At 36.3% G+C, this 16,850-nt stretch overlaps 1 protein-coding gene across 2 annotated transcripts in view; it reads right to left on the bottom strand.

Annotated features, from left to right (window-relative positions):
* Positions 1-16,850, bottom strand: part of LOC108545442 (ras-GEF domain-containing family member 1B) — a 596,416-nt gene that overhangs the window by 568,459 nt on the left and 11,107 nt on the right. The window lies entirely within an intron of this gene.

Below are 16,850 nucleotides of genomic sequence, written 5' to 3'. Positions count from 1 at the left end.
TTTTTAATTTTCAGAAAATGATATGACGATAGTAATAGTAATAGTAACAGTAATATTTAGTAATAGTAATATACGAGTAGATTAGGAGCCTGTGCTTTTGATGACAGTGAATTTGTGGGTTTTGTTCTGTTTTAAGGTAGTTTGATTATTAGGAAATATAGTTTTTAATTTTCAGAAAATGATATGACGATAGTAATAGTAATAGTAACAATAATATAATATTGTTGTAGTAAAATTAAATAGTAAAGTAAACTCTACATCCTAGCAATGTGAGGGTGATCTCTTCCCCTGCGTTTTGTCTTTTGTCTCCTGTTTCTTGGAGATGTTCTGTGACCTGTGTGGCCCTAAACAGACCATTTCTAACTATTTGCCCGTTTAATATAGATTTATACAATTTTTCCACAGTTTTCCACTGACTACTATTCCTTTGCGTTATAATCCCTTTAATAAATATAATATAATATATAATAGCAATAGTAACATATAGTGTTATAGTAATCTAACAATTTAAATAGTAATAATAATATGAAATAAATATTCTTTTATTTTTAGAAAAAAAGAATGCTTGAAATAAACGGAATAAATGCTATGGGAAAAAGACCAGTAATGGAGTTCTGAAAATATATATTAACAATTTTGAGAATATCGACTGCGGAATTTCGATTAAAAACAAAAACGCGGAGTTAATTTTATGCATGAACTTCGCCGCTAGTTTCCATAGTCAGGGGAAAAATGTTGATCCTGTAATTAACATCAACTCAAATCGAAGTTGTTCCAGAATTAATTCGCGCGTTTACACTGCACCTTGCAATATTTTACAATAATCGCTTGTATTATTCATGCACGGTGTGTACATAGCACGTTATCGGATATTATGGAACAACAGGAATTCCAATTTTCTCCTTTACTCGCATTAAAATCTTTTGTTCCATCGTTGTTCAAACAACCTATTAAATTTTAATATCCTTGACGATATACTGCCAGGAAAACAAAACAAATACCAGAAAATTATAATCTTTTAATAGCGAAATAGAAAAAAAGAGAAAAGAAAATTCGATTAAAAGAAAATTCCCTTTTTTTGGATAACAAAGCAGCAAATTAATTTTTATCTCTCCATTTTAAAAATAAATTAAACAGCGAGAAATATCATTTACGATGTACATTTGGAAAAGTATACTTGTCGCAATAATACTAATTAAACCTTACAAAGCAAATGCGAGCAAATTATAATCTTTTAATGAAAAAACTAGAAAAAGGAGAAAAAATTTGGATTTAAAAAGTTGGTTCCTTTTTTTTTTGGATAATAATAGCAAATTAATTTTTATCTCATTATTTTATGAATAAATTAAACAGCGAGAATGTACATTTACGACGTACATTTGGAAAATTATGTTTGTTGCAATAATACTTACCAAAACTTACAAAGCAAATACGAGCAAATTTTAATCTTTTAATAGAAAAATAGAAAAAGAAAGAGAAGAAATTTCGATTGAAAAAGTTAGTTCACTTTTTTGGATAACAAATTGTAGATTAATTTTTATCTTTCTATTTCATAAATAAATAAACAGCGAGAAATGTCATTTATGATGTACATTTGGAAAGCTATGTTTGTCGCAATAACACTTACCCACAAAACGTATCCAACCACGCAAGTGAGGAACGCGATCATAATTCCATAAACTGTCGGCAAAGTTTCCTCACTGGACTCCCCTTTCTCCATGTTATTGGTTCACCACAAACTTCAAAATCACAAATGCCTATCCACTGCACGGGCACCAATGCGAAATTTCGTTCGAATTACAGAGGTTCCCGCGTCTCTGTCCTTTGTCAATTCCGATTATTTGTACGCAACGTTTATTAACCGCAGCGCGGAATTTACACACCGTTCCCTGAAAGACTTATCAAACCCTTGGCGAATTAATTAATTCCTTTACAGGGACAAACGACGTCTCCATACTTTGACTACACACGAACGAGACAAATTACAGTAAAAATTAAACATTCCGTATAAATACCTTCCCTCTGAAATTCAATTTCATAAACATATCACAATCTTGCAAATTAAATCCAAGAAATAATATTAATAATATATTACAAAATAATTTGAAACGAAAAATATTACCTAAAATAAATAAATAAAAATTCGAGATGTACCCTTCATTATCCTGAATAAAATCGAGAAACTATCCAACAAAATTTACTGATAAAAGTATCCAAAAATTATATATCATCCAAAGGAACGAGACAATTTACAGTAAAAATTAAACATTCCGTATAAATACCTTCCCTCTGAAATTCAATTTCATAAACATATCACAATCTTGCAAATTAAATCCAAGAAATAATATTAATAATATATTACAAAATAATTTGAAACGAAAAATATTACCTAAAATAAATAAATAAAAATTCGAGATGTACCCTTTGCTACTGAATAAAATCGAGGAACTATCGAACGAAGCTTATTAATAAAAGTATCCAAAAATTATATTATATATTATCGAAACCGATTCGACAGTCTCCGAATTAACTTCCGTCCCTCTGTAATTCACCATAGATATAGTAATACGTGGTATAGTAATAAGGGAGGTGAAAGGGGGTCGCGATACGATCTTTCATAAGACGGCTTTAAAGCAATCGTAAAAACGAAGCGACGACCGGCAGTTTCCGTAAAAATCCCGAAGTGCTCAACGCAAATCCTTCTTATCGAGAGAAAGGAAACTTTCATCTCCAACAAATAGCGACACGAATCCCCGTTGTCCAGCAACAGTAAATCGATAAATCTGGCTCCGTGCAGCTATTTGCCGGAAAAGCGTTCGACCAGGAAACACGAAAGCGCCGAAGAGAGCGAGAGCTACCAGCGGGGAACAATTCAGGATAGAGAAGCGAGGAGGACCGAGACTAAGAGAAAGAAGAAAAGAGAGAGAGAGAGGGAGAGAGAAATTTAGGAGAAGAAAGAAGGAAACAGACGATTCCAGTTGGCTTTCGAGGAGACAGAGGGGTGGAAGATTTATGGTGGTCACTTTATCGAGAGCGACCCCATGCTCGATCATTTACGAGCTACGGGAACGAGGATTTTTTCCAGAGGAAGCTGCGTCATTCCGCGATCCAAGTGTTTTCCTTTCTTTTTCACGGTCGAGAAAGTGACCTAGCATAAACGTGACCTTGATACCGCCACGTTCCTCTCGATAAACTCGTATCGATAAGGGCGTCGAGAGACGACAGCGGATGAGAAAAGCCCCGACAGGGATTAATGACTCTTCTATCGCGTGGAAAATTTGATTCGCCCTGAGACAGCGTCGTTTTTCAACATTCCACGCTCCGAGCAAGAAGCTTGCGGATATATTGGCTTCCCTGCTTCTTCGGAGGACTTCAATTCTTTGGGGTACGCTGCGATTAAAAGTGCCCCACCTTTCTGAGGCAAAATGAAATATTTTTAATCCCACCTTGAAATATTATATTATTGAAATATTGAAATATAAATACGTGCATAGGTTTATATTTCGTCTTATTTACGTAAAGCAGTTGGTAATTGCGTTGGCAACATTCAACATGGGACGCTGGGACGATTTGAATATCACCCTATAACAACAAATTCCATTAAATTATTGTTATTCCTATATATTTGTACATTATGCGATTCCTTTATTAATAAAAATATACCAATTTCGTTTCATTTGAAACGCAATAAAATATTTTATTACCCGAAATCCTGTGCCGCAGAGAGTTAAGGTCCTCCTCGGCGCCATGTTTTATGGTCGCGTTTCCATAAGGCAACAACGCTCACGTACGCGTAATTATAATCGCGTCTACAATGGTATGAAAAATATTTTTAAACGCGATTAGGAGAAATTAATTAGTAGGGAGACTATACATAATTTAGAAATCGACGATAAGCACGAATGTTCCGCAGGAACGTAAACACGCGCGTAAACAATAGAGTTTGGATAGGAAAACAAACACTGGGACCAATGCGTTAGAACACGTGGTCTAACCTCGTTTCAAGAGAAATTTGGAGGAGATCGTGTCGCAAAGAATTATAAACTACGCACATGTCGCGTTATTTCTAGAACGTGTTACGTAAGAGATACACGAATAGACCGAAGATAATTAGCCATCGAGTTCAATATTTGCGAGAGAGGATATAACTAAAGAATCCTCAAGTGCGTCACTGTCAAACACCCCATATTAAGAATCGAGCTTCCTCCACTTTGGTAACAAACCTACGAAAACAGTCACCATCAAACACTTAATAATTACTCCAAGAATCTTCAAGATCCATTCGAGTTTAACAAATTACACCAAAAAGTCCCATTTAATAAAGAATCTTCGAGTGCGTCACTGTCAAACACCCCATATTAAGAATCGAGCTTCCTCCACTTTGGTAACAAACCTACGAAAACAGTCACCATCAAACACTTAATAATTACTCCAAGAATCTTCAAGATCCATTCGAGTTTAACAAATTACACCAAAAAGTCCCATTTAATAAAGAATCTTCGAGTGCGTCACTGTCAAACACCCCATATTAAGAATCGAGCTTCCTCCACTTTGGTAACAAACCTACGAAAACAGAGTCACCATCAAACACTTAATAATTACTCCAAGAATCTTCAAGATCCATTCGAGTTTAACAAATTATACCAAAAAGTCCCATTTAATAAAGAATCTTCGAGTGCGTCACTGTCAAACACTCCATATTAAGTATTAAGCTTCCTCCACTTGATGCTATCACATCCAAAATCTCAAAAATCCGTCTACATCTTTCCACAATTGAAATATTCCATTCAACAATCTTTACTTAACAATAAATCTCGGAAAAGGACAGCCTCGAAGGGTCAACCTAACCTTCACCCTAACTGCGAGGCTGTTCGAAGCATCGCGATTTTAAAGCCGAGATTTGCACAAATCCGGCATGTTCCCGAATCATTGCCAACCTACTGACGATTATCCGAAAAGCTTCTTCACTTCACCGTATCGAGCATCTCACAGTCGTTATCCTGACCCGTGTAAAAGCTGGCCATCGAATCCATTTCGACCACGAGTCCCTCGTTCATCGTGGAAAACTGAACGGTACCACGAGTCACGTATTCGTACTCTCGATGACGAGGGATCGACACTGACTGATCGACGGACAGAGCCCGAGGATGGCTATTTTGATACGCCTCGAGGGTCAAAGACGGCCGAGGAGAAGATGGAGGACGGAAGGGCGCGAGGAATTTGGCGAAACGCGCCTCGCAGCCTCTAGACGCCACTGGTTTCTGGTTTTCGGGCCGCTTCCTCGCGGACTGTTGCACGCGGAAACGAGTATTAATAGTCCGGTGGAAATGGAATCTAGGTGAGCAACGGGGAACGGGCTGTTACGCCGCGGGACTCGTCCAGGGTGAGACGAATTCGCACCGGATTCGACTCGATGTCCGCCAATTTATTGCCCGGTCATCCGATCGATCCTCGGACCAACTGCCTTTCGCGTGCTCCCGCCATGAATTTCAGGACCGACCCTGTGTTCCGCGTCTGGATTAAGCTGTTCAGAGTCGTGTTTCTGTTTCGTACACGGATTGCTCGGGTCTTAATGCCGGGGTTCCTGGCATCCCTCTCAGCCTCTGTCTTCTGGGCTTTGCGGTGGGGTTTGTAAATACTTGCACGCTTGGCTCGTATGTAACAGGGTTTAACGATAAATTTTATAAATTATCGTGGGATGCTATTTTTAAAAAGACAAATTGCAAACTGGTCAATGACTTACTGAAAGTATTATTCTAGAAGACAAATCGAAAATCAATTGATGTTGGTATAAAAGGCTATTTTCAGAAGTAAAGCTAAGTTGCGTGGTCTTTAGGGGGCGGGGAGCAGGTTTAAGGAACTGTGATCTTCACAGGGAGCGAATCGCGAAGGTGATATGATTTTTACAAAGGCAAATTGCGAATCGGCAAAATGACAATTTTTACGAGAACAAATCTTGGAAATTTTTGAGAAAAACACGTCATCCAGCTTTGCAGAGGGCTTAAAAACAGGGCCCTCAATGACACAGGGAGTGTCCTGAGTGGAGAAGCCTTGAAGAATTCTCGCAAATATAATATAATTAAATGTAATAGAATAAATATAATAGAATCACGAATAGAATAATTTAAATATAATAGAATAAATATAATAGAATCCTGGGTCTGCCACCGACACGAATGTGAGTCGTTCGTTATTGGAGAGAGACGAATAAAAGCGTGTTTTTCCATGTGTTATAGTTACGTTATTTAAATATTATCTTCTTTATTACTTTATTTTGTCATTTTATGTTATTTTAGTGTTATCTTCTTGCGTTTAATCGTTCAATTATGATTTAGTCAATCCGAGTTCGGTGTTCGTTTCAGACTGTTCATATTGTTCTATCAGTTTCCGTTTTATCAATGTCTCAAACTATTCACGCAGACCTGATATTCCTTCAATAAAATAAGGAACACATACCGATTATTTCTGTAAACTGAAAACAAAATAAAACCTGTTTTTGGCATTCTACATTATATTCTAAATTGAATAACTATATCTTCTATTTAATACTCAATTTCTCAAATCCAATGAAGAATGACAAAATACGAATTTAAATTTCTGATTAATTTCTGAAGGAAAGAGCACTCAGAATTTGATTTAAAATATTCGATTTTGAATTAAAACTATTTAATATAGAGTTCTATTAAATTATATTTGTTACAATATAATAAATTATGTAATTATTTTATTTATTACAATAAAATAAATTATATTCCGTATTAGATGGAAGATCGAGATTTATTTGCGAGTGATCCAGAAGGAATAGACTGAATGCTTTATAAGGCTACGTTAATTGTACCGATATCGTCGATGCGTGAAATCCAAATCGACGAAAACCGCGCAAAAACCCAGCGAAACTTCAATGTGTTCCCGCTGTAAACCGAGCGCAAGTTTCGAGATCGGGTTCGCTATAAATCTGATCTCCATTTGCGAAAGGTTCCCAGGGGGAATTTAATAGATCGGTCGGACTGTTACCGCTAGAAGCGAATCGACGCCATAAAATTGTCCCAAAAATAGCGAAGCGCGGGTTCGAAAATCTGAACCTCATTAAACAGTCTCGTTACTACAGTAATTACACTTTTCGTTACCGTACTATTCGTAATTATTCCGAAATACAATATTACCCGCTGATATGACCGCGTGCTGGCCCGAATAAATTTTATATCTGTCTCTTTGAGGCAGGGTCGATATAAATTAAATCGGTACTGAATTATTTTCATTTCATCGTGAAAAATGGCTAGCTGAATTACCGGTAAAACACCTCATTCTATTTAAATTCATTTCAAATTATTATTATAAATTATTATAAAGAATTGTCCGTTCTTTTCAAAGAATTATAATTAAAAAATATTCATATGTCTGCTGAAAATATAAATTTTGTATCATTTGGAAAATTAAATACTGTATTTAATAGAAATAATCACTCGGTCGATTTTTCCTATTTTTCTTTATTATATTGCAATTTTTTTCTTCAAAATTTTAAATACGGAGTATTCGTTTCTCCACAATTCATTTTTCCAGGCGAAGGATACAACTGCGATCGTGGAAAGACCCAAGAAGAAGATAGCACTTAAGAAACGTTGCCGACGAGGGTATGGAACGAAAGTTCGCGGTATAATCTTGATAGGACGATAAACGAGTTGAAGGTGAATTTAATGGAGCACTCGTATTCCGCGCGTCAAATATTTCTCAACGCGGCCATGAATATGTTAATCCGAAAGGACGAAGAAGCTACGACGTGGCCGCGAACAAAGTGCTGCCTCCGTAAGCGAACTTGTGTCATTTACGTCTGGCAGAAGTATTCGGATGCAAATTGAAATCCGCTGTGGATCTGCACGGGTGAAGAAATCGGAACGAATCGAAGCTAATTTCGATGCTCCATGGCTGCCGGTAAGTAGGAACGCTTCTTTTCGACAAGGATCCGAGGAGTGAATTCCAAGGAGATTACACCTTCCCTAGCTCGGTGGTAATTAACAAAATTTTGCACCGAAACGAAGAATTCCGCCAGGTATGAAATTTCAAGAAAATTGCCTTTCTTTCGGAGTACTTTAATTAAAAAACTAATTTAACTTTCATTCCTTCTTCATTATTATTATTTAAAATTAATGGAAAATTAAGGCTCGATGATATAGACGTTGCAGTGAAAAATATTTGATAACCTCTGATAAAAATTGGAAACAAAATTATACCAGAATTAATAACATCGATGGTAAATTTGCAGCAGGAAAAGAATTCCATCAGCAATGAAATACGAAGAAAATCGACTTCCTTTCAGAGTACTTTAATTTAAACATTCATTTAACTTTTATTTCTTGTTCTTTATTATTATTTTAAATTAATGGGAAATTAAGGCTCTATGGTATAGACGTAGCAGTACAAAATATCTCATAACCTCTGATAAAAATTGGAAAAGGAAATGACACCAAAATTAATAACATCGATGGTAAATTTCAAGAAGGAAAACAATTCCTACAGAGACGAAATTTCCAAAATTATTTTATTTTAGACTACGTTATCATAAAAGATAATTTAATATGCTTAAAATTAATAGAAAATTCAGTTCGATAGTGTAGAAATTAAACTGCAAAATATTTAATAACCTCTGATAATAATTAAAAACAAAATTTCATAAAAACATTAGCGGTAAATTTCACAAAGGAAATAATTAATTTCAGAAACATTTCAAGCGATTTAATTTATTATCTCACTCGTGTCTAAAATAACGCGAGCAAAACCCCAAGCAATATAACAATTTCCATCAACGCTAATTTGCAGTTAGCTAAAAGCAATTTAGTCACTCTCGTCCAACTGCAGTGATTATTTGCAATCGAATCGTTGAGAAATTAATCGAAACTAATTTCGACGCTAATAAATATCACAATTAAAGCTATTCGATAATGCTCGTCGAAGGACAATGACCACGGAATGCACTCGGCAGATAACGATGATGGATAATGCAATTTGTAAAGCTGTTCAGCAACAATTAGCCCGGATGTGGGCGAAATCAGCGATAGCAATAATGTTAATTCAATAATGGCTCACCGAATTCGCTGACACGATCCGAAATCCTAATTATCGAGCCGATTAGTAACGATACCTTGGCTCGTGCATTCGATTCCAAGAACACGCGAAAAATGTCTCCAAACTACCTAAACCAGCAACATGTATCAGCAACATCCATATATTATGCAAACAGGTTCGACGGGAAACGTCGAAATTTATCGAGCAAATTGTAAATTGATCGTTACAATCATACGTTATTACGTGTGAAAATCGAACTTAAACACGTTACTGACAGAACAATCGGACTTATCGAAACAATCATCGATCCATCGAAATCAACGTCGACTCCAATTACGACGGCGGCTCACGTGTTCGTAATTCCCGTTCGAATCGCAGTTTTCAATTTTCTTCTTTTTTATTTTGGTAACAGGGAATAACGTTTCGCGGTTGCGATTTGTTAGATAAAAGTGCAGATAAAATTGTTCAAAAATGGACATCCGAGCAGTTTCCAATCGGGATAACGAGTTTGATTTATTCCCAATTATTTCAATGACGGAAATTATTTCAATGTTTCGAATGACTTGACTCTTGAAACTGGAAATTTAGTTATTATTTAAACCAGTAACGATATATTTTCATTCCACTTAGACTGAGATTCAATAAATTTCGATTCCTCGAAATTATGCATAAATAAATTTCAAAATGTCGATTGGAGTATTACAAAATAACGGGAATAATACTGAAATAAATACAGTCGTACATGAAGTATATAGGGAAAGTTTGCATTATACACGTGTAGAAAGTGAGGATACATTTCAAAATTTTGTTAAGAAAATAAATTATTTATTCGGTATATTCAGCGAGGAATATATTTTTATATTAATTTATTCGTTTATTTAATTATTAATTTAACCTAATAGTAATTTATTTTAACCGAGTACAAAATGAAAAATTAATAAAATTAAAAATTATGCAAATAAGATGAACATTTTTCATATTTAATTAGGTTTAAATAAAAATTGAATATTTTTGTCAACGACATCGTATAATACTAAATTTGATTTATAATTATCCGACTTTTCTATCAATATATATAATACACTTAATAGTTATTCGAAAATTCGTTGCAGAAAATCATAGGGTGCCCCGCCATTTTATCACGCTCCGCAATTATATAAAAGTAAATACCGCCCTACCCAAGAATTATCCGTAGAATAAAATCACACTAAAATAAACTCTGGAAACCAGAACAGTATAACAAAATAATGCGAAATTAAATCACGGTGAAATAAAAATAAAGCGAAATGCAATCCACGCTGAAATACACTTGCAAAAATAGAACGAAGTAACAAAATAATTCGCTATGAAATCACGGCACATAAAAATAAGAATAAAAATAAATAATCAGAAATTTACAGTAACAAAAATGGGCAAACATTTTATCGAACAGGTCAATTTCCCAGGCTGGCGAATAATGTTCTATAAAACCGCTGAAAACAGTGATAGAAATAAAAATGGATGCACATATATTACCAGGAATCTATGACAATAGATTCGCCTAAATTGGCAAATATCTCACCGAGCAAATTAATTTCACGAGGTACTAAATATTCAATATATTTCAAATTATAAATATAAAAGCGTCCCCAAATTTACGCAAGATTTGAATTTCGCGCCATTTATATAGTAAAGTATTGCCAACGAAAAGAGACGACAGCGTGACAGCTGACAGTTCAGGGTTATTAAAAATGAAGCATTATGTGAAGGAACAAGGGGTCTTCATTGTTGAAAAATATTTACAATTTTTATTTACAATTAAAAACCTGTGTTTACTATCAAAATTACTTCTTGAATCAATTTTGGGACACCATATATATATCGGTGAAATATAGTACGCTATATAATCTACATAATACACATGGTTTATTTAAATCCAAGAACTCCAAAACCCTTCAACTTCGCTTTCAACGAGCAAACTTCCATTTGCAATGATCCGTTTCGCGTCGCGACGCCACGGTCACCGCGCCATTACGATAAGCTATATGAGAATTTATCCCGGAAACCCTTGGAAACTGTTCCAGGAAGCCGCAATCTGTTGCAACAATTTCCCGGAAAACCCCGACGCTGCTTCGCCGGACAGATTTACAATTTCACGCGCTCGGCCTGTATGCAGTGACGACATGACCGTTGTTCACGGTTTACTGCTATCAATCAACGAGTCCTGCTTAGGGTGGAAGCCTCGTGTAAACTGACAGAAACAGAGTGATCTTTGGCAATTTTTTGGGGCTATAAAAGTTTGTCGAAACTTTTTAACACGTTCTTTAACACTAGAACTACTAACCCAGTTAAAATGACTGGTCCCAGAATTTTCCATTTTGCAATCACCGAACACATACACCTGTTTTAAGAATAAAATTGGTATCAACTCGTATTAAGAAAGAACTGTAATCAATATATTCACTCATATTCATTGTACCGCATATAGTTAGGTACCATGCACGTTATAGTTAGGTACCCATTAAAGATCGGTAGTTCTAGTGTTAACATTATAAAATATATACGTACAGTATCGTAGACTTAGAGACCCAAAATGGGAAAGGATCATATAAGGGAAAGCAATTGAAACCAGTGAACAGGATGATAACCAGACCCATAGGAAAAAATTCGACGACGAATAGTCCACCCATGGGTCTGCAATATTTTTCGTGAAAATTCGGCGAAGTAGTGAGGGAAATTTTCATTTTAAAAATAATTAGGGAAAACGAGGAACGATACTTTTGAGAAACTTGCTCTGCATATTTCATTCACTCACAACTCTTATCGAATACCATTTTTAACCCTGTAGCGACCATCATTCCGACCCTCGCCAATAGATGGATTTCATCTTCGAGGACTTGCGAGAAAGTCCTTGGAAAACCTCTAATTCCTATATATATAACTTCTCGAGCTTCCAGTAGTATCCCAGTGTTTAAGGCAGGGCCTGCTAGGGTAGCCTTACCGATGAGTCCGCTAGCAGGCCCGGGACGAAAAGCATCCCTTATTTTTCCTACTATCCCTTCTAGCTATGCCGCTACTGGAGGATACCTGCGACCAAAATGACTTCAAATGATGGTGGGTGGGTGAGGACCCCCACAACCCTTTGATTACTCCACTTAACCTGGGACATTGCGGTCCTAGACATGCTCTATTATCTTTTGACTAATGTTCTAATAAAAATTTTTATTTGTTCAATGGGGCACTTTTTATTTCAAAATATCTTCTAATTAGTGGTTATATTCGAAATGCACTAACTGTCAATTTTTATAATTGTACTATATAAGTAGCTCAAGCGCTCCGATCACCAATGACCATCGTGGCGTCGCAGGAGAAACCGTGGCCGGTCAAATATGACCAACGTGACAGTCAAAGTGTTAACAGACAAATTACCATCGGTACCACATCGATGACAACTTCTGGGATCCAAACAACGTCGTCGATAATCTACCCTGATTTTTCGCTCGACGAAAAATCGACAATTAACACGAAACCTCGAGGACCAGACACCTCTGTGCGAAAAGATCGCGAGGGTAGTGATCAAAGGAAACTTAAATTGCAAATTGCAAAGACAAGCAAGCCGCAACGGCACAAAGATGGCCTGGCGAACGCATCAGAGGTGTCCCTCGGCCGCGCATAAAATGCAATTTGGTGGGTGTCAGACGGCCGTTACCGTTGCCCGCTCTGCTTCTGCAGGCGCGTTACGAAATTTAATTGGATTTATCGATCGGATTTCTCATTCCCATTTCCCGTCCACCGTGCTATCGGCCGAGCCACGCGAAAATTCGCCGCCTGTGTAATCGATGTCGTAAACTCCGGCCATCGATGACTTCCTCATCGAGCTCTGCCCTATACGTTTCATAGCCTGTCCAGGATTTCCCTTCGGTTGATTTTGAATTTCACCTGTACAGGGCTCTTTCAGCTCTCTGACAGTTCTACATGCGATTCCGGAGAGTATCTTTGTGGTCGGAGTGAAGGGGTATTTAAATTATTCACAATGGAAGTTAAAAGATAGTGTTCACTAGGGAAACATTTTGGAAGGTCTTGCAAATCTTTTACACGATTCTTGCACGTATCTTCGTCAAGCTGCTTATCTGATTTTTTAAAAAGTTCCAGAAATGTCAGAGAACTTGAGTTTGGTTCGTAGACTGAGATCTAGAGAAAATAAAATAACTATATGGTGCAATTGTATATTCACATTTTTGCATGTCTCAGTGTTTATGATTGGAGCTTTTTCAGTTTATTATCCATCTTATTTACCTTATTTTCGGATCTACTTGATCTTTGTGAAGCTACTATTTTTAATTGATTTCGGAATAATTCTTTCAAGTATTAAAAATTAATTTTGGTAATTTAAAGAGTGTTTGCAGGTTGTCTTATGTTTGAGTCCAGATGCTTAAATTGTAATAATATATTGTAGATTATTAGTTTTTGGGGTTCTGGCTAGCCTCCTGGTTCTGAAATAAAGTAATTTCAGAATAGATTGTAATTATAGTTGTTAGGAATTTAAATAATATTCCGTGTTTAAAATTGCAGGTGTTGGTACCTACATAAGTAGGTTGAAAGGAAAATGTACGAAATGTCTGCTCACTTCAGTGGGACAAATGTGTATACGTGGTTCAAGAACAGGAAGGGAGTCTATGTAAAATGGTCACGTATGCTGATCACGCTTTAGGTAACGTCGTGTTTCTGTCATTTTCGAACTTCAAAACTGTCACGTAGTTTACAAATTGCGGATGTTCAGCTGCGAGAAGTGGTGTGCATTTTAGTGAATTACATAGACGACGTGTGTGCATACGAACATGTGTCCATCGAAAATGACAAAATTCGAGTGACAAGGAAGTACAATTATACTTCAACGTCATGTATAAACCTAATAATTAACGTATAAATAAGAAAAATTGACACTATTTGGATCAAAAAATGAAATTTTCTATAAATTTTTCTATTTTTGCTGTTATCAACGGAGATAAGCTGGTATCACCATTACCTACATCGAATAAAACAGTTCTCCTTTACCGACAGTGAGAACAGACGAAATATTCGTATCGATGAACGATTATACGGAACTGATCGTTGGTATTCTACTTCCAGTAGCTGGTAACTTACCATAGCCATCAGACAGTCGGTAAAACAGAATAGAAAACAGCAAAGCTTGCAAAAAAATTGTGATTTCTGAATTAATAACCTACGAAATCCGATTATAAAACGTTCGAAAGAATTACGAAACACATTGCGCATCGAAAATAATCCCGACAAGCGAACGAAGAGACCGGTTCGATAAATCACCTCCCAGCTACCTGCCTGTCCAGAGTTGCCAAAAAATCTATAATCCCGTGGCCGCGATTGTATTCAACGAGGCGTTTATCGTCACCAGGAACACGACGCAGGAACGAACCGGGAAGGAACTAATTCTATGCAAATCAAGGAGGCGTGGCATAGAATTCCTGGATGTATCATTATCATCGGCCCGATACATTACATCCTACGTGCAATCACCCGATCGCAGGTGCATATAAGCGTGTCTTCGAAGCGTATCGAGCAATATATATGTATATATATATTGGCAGAGATTTCCTGGCGATGTGTTTAATTGTGACAGAACAATGCGATGCACAAGAGAAGGTTATTGTTCGAAAAGTTCGCCAATGCCACGATTATGCTAATGCAACCTCGGTTTTATAGCCAAACCTTGGAATCGCGTCTAACGAAAGTGGTACCGACAGCGTAACGCATATGAACTACACAGAGCTTCGTACCACTATGAAATGTGGCATCCAAAATTTTCGAGGCTCGTACTATTCACTCACAGAGGAATAAAAGATTATCAAGGGCTACAACGAATTCGAAGACTAATATTTTTTGTCTCTTAATTTGACTTTTATTATTTTTTATTTACGAATATTCGATATTTTACGCGAGTTCCTTCACAGCATTTCGAATGAAAATTGAGGAATTATTTTGGAAATAATTCCTTTAATCTGTTATATTATACAATTGGACTTTCTAATATAACGTAGTTAAAAAATAATCTTCCACTTAACTTTTAAGATAGGAATGAAAATTCTGTCTTTTTAACTATTCACGTAATATTTCATTTTAGTAAAAAATATACAGAAAATAAAATTATTTTCACATTTATATACGTCTCATAGAATTTTATCCTATGGAGGTAAGAATGCAGTTATACTTTATAAAACATACATAAATTATGAAACTTATTATTAATAATAAATTGTTCAGAACATAAATTTATAATAGAAGTAAAAAAATTAATAAATTATTGATTATTAATTAAACTAAAAACGAATTTATGCCAAAATGTATCGATAATTTACAAAAGGTTTATAAATAATTACGTCGATTGTTAATAACAAATAAATATTGTTAATAACAAATTGTTCGCAAAGTATATTTATAATAAAAGTGAAAAAATTAATAAAATATTGGCTGTGAGAGCGGAAAATGAATAATTAATAAATTCATGGAAGTTCGAAAATTTTCGATAGGGGTGGGGAGCGCGGCCGATCGGAGGCTATATAAAGGGGGACGCGACGCGTATAACTCATTTGTCGGTACGACTTCGGAAGTGTAACATCTAAACTTACATAGTGCGCGAGGGGTGGGGGTCCGAAGTGAGGTTGGGGCTAGCCACCCCACCCTCATCCCACCCCATTAAACAATTTAATAATAATTTCTTCTTTCAGGTCTAATTATTTTTTATTTTCAGATATTAATTAAATTTTTTTCCAGGTTTTAATTATTTTTTCTTTTTTCAGCTATTAATTATTTCTTCTTCTTATAGATTCTATTTCTTCGTTTCTATTTATTCTTATTTGACAATTCGAATATTTCGTATAATATTCGAATGTCTCATCGTTGGGTTGTTTATGTCACATCGTTGGGTTCTTCATGTCTCATCGTTGGGTCATTAGTTCCCTCTTTAATAATTTAATAATAATTTTTCTTCCAGGTTTAATTTATTCCTTCCTTTCAGATTCCAATTTCTTTTTCGCTTCTATTTATTTCCATTTGACAATTCGAATATTTCGTAGAATATTCGAATGTCTCATCGTTGGGTTGTTCATGTCTCATCGTTGGCTTGTTTGTTCCATTTCATTGATCATTGAGGTTTATATTTGTTTCACTTTTATTATGTTCTACTAATCTATTTTAATCTGTTTCAGATTTTTCAAGATATCGTTGTTAGACCTAAGTAGTTGTAAGCAGATATAAGATAGATCCATAGACTAAGTCTCATGTGCGCGCTATCCGTTCAAAGGTAAGCCACCTAACTTGGAGCAAATATACACATTCCCTTACACCTCTCGTTACCAAATAGGACATAATTGTTCTCGCGATAATCGCGATTTTTCTCAAGTACCGACTAGCCTACGCGACGTGCTCTCGTGTACTGGATAAGTACATGCTTCGTAAGTCATCCTCACGACTCGTCACCGACACTCATTTCCAGTCACTGTCAATCTCGTCATGCATCGGGTTCCAGGGTGACCCCCTCGAATCGGTGCGTCTTCTGACCTCGACCGGGCGGTCCGCTGCCTAAGTCGTTCGCGACTTAGGCTCGGGCACATGCTGGCTGACGGACTAGTAGCATCTACGGTTAGACCACAGGGATGATTAAGTTCTACCCCGTGTGGCTGGGATGCGAAGTGTCTGTCTTGGCCGGCAACCGCCCAGCTGGGCCCTCCTGTTGACACTAGAAGTTTCATTGGTTCAGGGACTAGCCTTGGTCCACGTGTAAGTCTTGGCGAGTG

This window comes from Eufriesea mexicana, unplaced genomic scaffold (genome assembly GCF_001483705.2).
Source record: "Eufriesea mexicana isolate 0111107269 unplaced genomic scaffold, ASM148370v2 scaffold474474869, whole genome shotgun sequence".
NCBI classification, from domain to species: Eukaryota; Metazoa; Arthropoda; class Insecta; order Hymenoptera; family Apidae; genus Eufriesea; species Eufriesea mexicana.
Note: the sequence above shows the minus strand (reverse complement) of the source record. Positions and strands in the feature narration are given on the sequence as shown.